This window comes from Danio rerio, chromosome 18 (genome assembly GCF_052040795.2).
Source record: "Danio rerio strain M-AB ecotype USA chromosome 18, GRCz13ab, whole genome shotgun sequence".
Lineage (NCBI taxonomy): Eukaryota > Metazoa > Chordata > Actinopteri > Cypriniformes > Danionidae > Danio > Danio rerio.
Window position 1 is genome coordinate 34,210,633 of NC_141038.1, and position 8,358 is coordinate 34,218,990.

Consider the following 8,358-nt stretch of genomic DNA (forward strand, 5'->3'; position numbering starts at 1 on the left):
GGCTGAGATAAGCTCATTTTCAACGTCTAATTCAGAATGTAATAAAACCAGATCCAGCTATAAAATGCATCATTCTTTTTTTTTTTAGACAACATTTCATGCACTGTTAAACATGTTAAAGCAAGTTGCAAGTGAAAATCTATGTCTCTGACTGATTTTGCATTACTGTGATTTGACCTCTCTGCTGGCTTAGATAAGCTCATTTTCAACGTCCAATTCAGAATGTAATAAAACCAGATCCAGCCATAAAATGCATCATTCTTTTTTGTTTTAGACAACATTTCATGCACTGTTAAACATGTTAAAGCAAGTTGCAAGTGAAAATCTATGTCTCTGACTGAGTTTGCATTACTGTGATTTGACCTCTCTGCTGGCTGAGATAAGCTCATTTTCAACGTCCAATTCAGAATGTAATAAAACCAGATCCAGCCATAAAATGCATCATTCTTTTTTGTTTTAGACAACATTTCATGCACTGTTAAACATGTTAAAGCAAGTTGCAAGTGAAAATCTATGTCTCTGACTGAGTTTGCATTACTGTGATTTCACCTCTCTGCTGGCTGAGATAAGCTCATTTTCAACGTCCAATTCAGAATGTAATAAAACCAGATCCAGCCATAAAATGCATCATTCTTTTTTGTTTTAGACAACATTTCATGCACTGTTAAACATGTTAAAGCAAGTTGCAAGTAAAAATCTATGTCTCTGACTGAGTTTGCATTACTGTGATTTGACCTCTCTGCTGGCTGAGATAAGCTCATTTTCAACGTCCAATTCAGAATGTAATAAAACCTGATCCAGCTATAAAATGCATCATTCTTTTTTGTTTTAGACAACATTTCATGCACTGTTAAACATGTTAAAGCAAGTTGCAAGTGAAAATCTATGTCTCTGACTGAGTTTGCATTACTGTGATTTGACCTCTCTGCTGGCTGAGATAAGCTCATTTTCAACGTCCAATTCAGAATGTAATAAAACCAGATCCAGCCATAAAATGCATCATTCTTTTTTGTTTTAGACAACATTTCATGCACTGTTAAACATGTTAAAGCAAGTTGCAAGTGAAAATCTATGTCTCTGACTGAGTTTGCATTACTGTGATTTCACCTCTCTGCTGGCTGAGATAAGCTCATTTTCAACGTCCAATTCAGAATGTAATAAAACCAGATCCAGCCATAAAATGCATCATTCTTTTTTGTTTTAGACAACATTTCATGCACTGTTAAACATGTTAAAGCAAGTTGCAAGTGAAAATCTATGTCTCTGACTGAGTTTGCATTACTGTGATTTGACCTCTCTGCTGGCTGAGATAAGCTCATTTTCAACGTCCAATTCAGAATGTAATAAAACCAGATCCAGCCATAAAATGCATCATTCTTTTTTGTTTTAGACAACATTTCATGCACTGTTAAACATGTTAAAGCAAGTTGCAAGTGAAAATCTATGTCTCTGACTGAGTTTGCATTACTGTGATTTGACCTCTCTGCTGGCTGAGATAAGCTCATTTTCAACGTCCAATTCAGAATGTAATAAAACCTGATCCAGCTATAAAATGCATCATTCTTTTTTGTTTTAGACAACATTTCATGCACTGTTAAACATGTTAAAGCAAGTTGCAAGTGAAAATCTATGTCTCTGACTGAGTTTGCATTACTGTGATTTGACCTCTCTGCTGGCTGAGATAAGCTCATTTTCAACGTCCAATTCAGAATGTAATAAAACCAGATCCAGCCATAAAATGCATCATTCTTTTTTGTTTTAGACAACATTTCATGCACTGTTAAACATGTTAAAGCAAGTTGCAAGTGAAAATCTATGTCTCTGACTGAGTTTGCATTACTGTGATTTGACCTCTCTGCTGGCTGAGATAAGCTCATTTTCAACGTCCAATTCAGAATGTAATAAAACCAGATCCAGCTATAAAATGCATCATTCTTTTTTGTTTTAGACAACATTTCATGCACTGTTAAACATGTTAAAGCAAGTTGCAAGTGAAAATCTATGTCTCTGACTGATTTTGCATTACTGTGATTTGACCTCTCTGCTGGCTTAGATAAGCTCATTTTCAACGTCCAATTCAGAATGTAATAAAACCAGATCCAGCCATAAAATGCATCATTCTTTTTTGTTTTAGACAACATTTCATGCACTGTTAAACATGTTAAAGCAAGTTGCAAGTGAAAATCTATGTCTCTGACTGAGTTTGCATTACTGTGATTTGACCTCTCTGCTGGCTGAGATAAGCTCATTTTCAACGTCCAATTCAGAATGTAATAAAACCAGATCCAGCCATAAAATGCATCATTCTTTTTTGTTTTAGACAACATTTCATGCACTGTTAAACATGTTAAAGCAAGTTGCAAGTGAAAATCTATGTCTCTGACTGAGTTTGCATTACTGTGATTTGACCTCTCTGCTGGCTGAGATAAGCTCATTTTCAACGTCCAATTCAGAATGTAATAAAACCAGATCCAGCCATAAAATGCATCATTCTTTTTTGTTTTAGACAACATTTCATGCACTGTTAAACATGTTAAAGCAAGTTGCAAGTGAAAATCTATGTCTCTGACTGAGTTTGCATTACTGTGATTTGACCTCTCTGCTGGCTGAGATAAGCTCATTTTCAACGTCCAATTCAGAATGTAATAAAACCTGATCCAGCTATAAAATGCATCATTCTTTTTTGTTTTAGACAACATTTCATGCACTGTTAAACATGTTAAAGCAAGTTGCAAGTGAAAATCTATGTCTCTGACTGAGTTTGCATTACTGTGATTTGACCTCTCTGCTGGCTGAGATAAGCTCATTTTCAACGTCCAATTCAGAATGTAATAAAACCAGATCCAGCCATAAAATGCATCATTCTTTTTTGTTTTAGACAACATTTCATGCACTGTTAAACATGTTAAAGCAAGTTGCAAGTGAAAATCTATGTCTCTGACTGAGTTTGCATTACTGTGATTTGACCTCTCTGCTGGCTGAGATAAGCTCATTTTCAACGTCCAATTCAGAATGTAATAAAACCAGATCCAGCCATAAAATGCATCATTCTTTTTTGTTTTAGACAACATTTCATGCACTGTTAAACATGTTAAAGCAAGTTGCAAGTGAAAATCTATGTCTCTGACTGAGTTTGCATTACTGTGATTTGACCTCTCTGCTGGCTGAGATAAGCTCATTTTCAACGTCCAATTCAGAATGTAATAAAACCAGATCCAGCCATAAAATGCATCATTCTTTTTTGTTTTAGACAACATTTCATGCACTGTTAAACATGTTAAAGCAAGTTGCAAGTGAAAATCTATGTCTCTGACTGAGTTTGCATTACTGTGATTTGACCTCTCTGCTGGCTGAGATAAGCTCATTTTCAACGTCCAATTCAGAATGTAATAAAACCTGATCCAGCTATAAAATGCATCATTCTTTTTTGTTTTAGACAACATTTCATGCACTGTTAAACATGTTAAAGCAAGTTGCAAGTGAAAATCTATGTCTCTGACTGAGTTTGCATTACTGTGATTTGACCTCTCTGCTGGCTGAGATAAGCTCATTTTCAACGTCCAATTCAGAATGTAATAAAACCAGATCCAGCCATAAAATGCATCATTCTTTTTTGTTTTAGACAACATTTCATGCACTGTTAAACATGTTAAAGCAAGTTGCAAGTGAAAATCTATGTCTCTGACTGAGTTTGCATTACTGTGATTTGACCTCTCTGCTGGCTGAGATAAGCTCATTTTCAACGTCCAATTCAGAATGTAATAAAACCTGATCCAGCTATAAAATGCATCATTCTTTTTTGTTTTAGACAACATTTCATGCACTGTTAAACATGTTAAAGCAAGTTGCAAGTGAAAATCTATGTCTCTGACTGAGTTTGCATTACTGTGATTTGACCTCTCTGCTGGCTGAGATAAGCTCATTTTCAACGTCCAATTCAGAATGTAATAAAACCAGATCCAGCCATAAAATGCATCATTCTTTTTTGTTTTAGACAACATTTCATGCACTGTTAAACATGTTAAAGCAAGTTGCAAGTGAAAATCTATGTCTCTGACTGAGTTTGCATTACTGTGATTTGACCTCTCTGCTGGCTGAGATAAGCTCATTTTCAACGTCCAATTCAGAATGTAATAAAACCAGATCCAGCCATAAAATGCATCATTCTTTTTTGTTTTAGACAACATTTCATGCACTGTTAAACATGTTAAAGCAAGTTACAAGTGAAAATCTATGTCTCTGACTGAGTTTGCATTACTGTGATTTGACCTTTCTGCTGGCTGAGATAAGCTCATTTTCAACGTCCAATTCAGAATGTAATAAAACCAGATCCAGCCATAAAATGCATCATTCTATTTTGTTTTAGACAACATTTCATGCACTGTTAAACATGTTAAAGCAAGTTGCAAGTGAAAATCTATGTCTCTGACTGAGTTTGCATTACTGTGATTTGACCTCTCTGCTGGCTGAGATAAGCTCATTTTCAACGTCCAATTCAGAATGTAATAAAACCAGATCCAGCCATAAAATGCATCATTCTTTTTTGTTTTAGACAACATTTCATGCACTGTTAAACATGTTAAAGCAAGTTGCAAGTGAAAATCTATGTCTCTGACTGAGTTTGCATTACTGTGATTTGACCTCTCTGCTGGCTGAGATAAGCTCATTTTCAACGTCCATTTCAGAATGTAATAAAACCAGATCCAGCCATAAAATGCATCATTCTTTTTTGTTTTAGACAACATTTCATGCACTGTTAAACATGTTAAAGCAAGTTGCAAGTGAAAATCTATGTCTCTGACTGAGTTTGCATTACTGTGATTTGACCTCTCTGCTGGCTGAGATAAGCTCATTTTCAACGTCCAATTCAGAATGTAATAAAACCTGATCCAGCTATAAAATGCATCATTCTTTTTTGTTTTAGACAACATTTCATGCACTGTTAAACATGTTAAAGCAAGTTGCAAGTGAAAATCTATGTCTCTGACTGAGTTTGCATTACTGTGATTTGACCTCTCTGCTGGCTGAGATAAGCTCATTTTCAACGTCCAATTCAGAATGTAATAAAACCAGATCCAGCCATAAAATGCATCATTCTTTTTTGTTTTAGACAACATTTCATGCACTGTTAAACATGTTAAAGCAAGTTGCAAGTGAAAATCTATGTCTCTGACTGAGTTTGCATTACTGTGATTTGACCTCTCTGCTGGCTGAGATAAGCTCATTTTCAACGTCCAATTCAGAATGTAATAAAACCTGATCCAGCTATAAAATGCATCATTCTTTTTTGTTTTAGACAACATTTCATGCACTGTTAAACATGTTAAAGCAAGTTGCAAGTGAAAATCTATGTCTCTGACTGAGTTTGCATTACTGTGATTTGACCTCTCTGCTGGCTGAGATAAGCTCATTTTCAACGTCCAATTCAGAATGTAATAAAACCAGATCCAGCCATAAAATGCATCATTCTTTTTTGTTTTAGACAACATTTCATGCACTGTTAAACATGTTAAAGCAAGTTGCAAGTGAAAATCTATGTCTCTGACTGAGTTTGCATTACTGTGATTTGACCTCTCTGCTGGCTGAGATAAGCTCATTTTCAACGTCCAATTCAGAATGTAATAAAACCAGATCCAGCCATAAAATGCATCATTCTTTTTTGTTTTAGACAACATTTCATGCACTGTTAAACATGTTAAAGCAAGTTGCAAGTGAAAATCTATGTCTCTGACTGAGTTTGCATTACTGTGATTTGACCTTTCTGCTGGCTGAGATAAGCTCATTTTCAACGTCCAATTCAGAATGTAATAAAACCAGATCCAGCCATAAAATGCATCATTCTTTTTTGTTTTAGACAACATTTCATGCACTGTTAAACATGTTAAAGCAAGTTGCAAGTGAAAATCTATGTCTCTGACTGAGTTTGCATTACTGTGATTTGACCTCTCTGCTGGCTGAGATAAGCTCATTTTCAACGTCCAATTCAGAATGTAATAAAACCTGATCCAGCTATAAAATGCATCATTCTTTTTTGTTTTAGACAACATTTCATGCACTGTTAAACATGTTAAAGCAAGTTGCAAGTGAAAATCTATGTCTCTGACTGAGTTTGCATTGCTGCTTATTTTGGTGTGGTTTATTCATAAACTAATTTCGAGAGGATCACGTGCTTATAATCAACACGGCTGGCTCCTTGTTAGCTCCGTAATCAGCCCTATTAGATGATTACGGAAGCATTATAAATAACCTGAGTTTTCCACTCCAGTTATCTTCGTCTTGAAGCTCCCCCCCTTCCACCCCTACATCCTCCCACTTTTTTTGATCGGGCGACACGGTGGCCCAGTGGCTAGCACTGTTGCCTCACAGCAAGAACACCGCTAGTCCAACCCATCGAGCTGGTTGGTGTTTCTGTGTGGAGTTTGCATGTTCTCCCCGTGTTCGCGTGGGTTTTCCCCGGGTTCTCCGGTTTCCTCCCACCGTCCAAAAACATAAACCATAGCAATCGACTAAAACAATTATCACTCAATACAACCTGAGTTTGCACTTCTCACGGTGACAAGCAGGGGAGTTCTCGAGACCTACCTGATCTCGAATTCCCCTCTCGCCCTTCTAACGGGAGGGAGCCCCGGGCTCGAGGATATTACGAGCTCAGGGCTCTCTTCCGGGACAGCATGCCAAATACGCTTTATTGATTATCAGCTAAGTGTGAACTCTTGAAACCTCTGCTGGCTCTGAAAAGCTCATTTTCAACGTTCAATTCAGAATGTGATAAAACCAGATCCAGCCATAAAATGCATCATTCTTTTTTGTTTAAGACAACATTTCATGCACTGTTAAACATGTTAAAGCAAGTTGCAAGTGAAAATCTATGTCTCTGACTGAGTTTGCATTACTGTGATTTGACCTCTCTGCTGGCTGAGATAAGCTCATTTTCAACGTCCAATTCAGAATGTAATAAAACCAGATCCAGCTATAAAATGCATCATTCTTTTTTGTTTTAGACAACATTTCATGCACTGTTAAACATGTTAAAGCAAGTTGCAAGTGAAAATCTATGTCTCTGACTGATTTTGCATTACTGTGATTTGACCTCTCTGCTGGCTGAGATAAGCTCATTTTCAACGTCCAATTCAGAATGTAATAAAACCAGATCCAGCCATAAAATGCATCATTCTTTTTTGTTTTAGACAACATTTCATGCACTGTTAAACATGTTAAAGCAAGTTGCAAGTGAAAATCTATGTCTCTGACTGAGTTTGCAACGTCCAATTCAGAATGTAATAAAACCTGATCCAGCTATAAAATGCATCATTCTTTTTTGTTTTAGACAACATTTCATGCACTGTTAAACATGTTAAAGCAAGTTGCAAGTGAAAATCTATGTCTCTGACTGAGTTTGCATTACTGTGATTTGACCTCTCTGCTGGCTGAGATAAGCTCATTTTCAACGTCCAATTCAGAATGTATTAAAACCAGATCCAGCCATAAAATGCATCATTCTTTTTTGTTTTAGACAACATTTCATGCACTGTTAAACATGTTAAAGCAAGTTGCAAGTGAAAATCTATGTCTCTGACTGAGTTTGCATTACTGTGATTTGACCTCTCTGCTGGCTGAGATAAGCTCATTTTCAACGTCCAATTCAGAATGTAATAAAACCAGATCCAGCTATAAAATGCATCATTCTTTTTTGTTTTAGACAACATTTCATGCACTGTTAAACATGTTAAAGCAAGTTGCAAGTGAAAATCTATGTCTCTGACTGAGTTTGCATTACTGTGATTTGACCTCTCTGCTGGCTGAGATAAGCTCATTTTCAACGTCCAATTCAGAATGTAATAAAACCAGATCCAGCCATAAAATGCATCATTCTTTTTTGTTTTAGACAACATTTCATGCACTGTTAAACATGTTAAAGCAAGTTGCAAGTGAAAATCTATGTCTCTGACTGAGTTTGCATTACTGTGATTTGACCTCTCTGCTGGCTGAGATAAGCTCATTTTCAACGTCCAATTCAGAATGTAATAAAACCAGATCCAGCCATAAAATGCATCATTCTTTTTTGTTTTAGACAACATTTCATGCACTGTTAAACATGTTAAAGCAAGTTGCAAGTGAAAATCTATGTCTCTGACTGAGTTTGCATTACTGTGATTTGACCTCTCTGCTGGCTGAGATAAGCTCATTTTCAACGTCCAATTCAGAATGTAATAAAACCAGATCCAGCCATAAAATGCATCATTCTTTTTTGTTTTAGACAACATTTCATGTACTGTTAAACATGTTAAAGCAAGTTGCAAGTGAAAATCTATGTCTCTGACTGAGTTTGCATTACTGCTTATTTTGACCTCTGCTGGC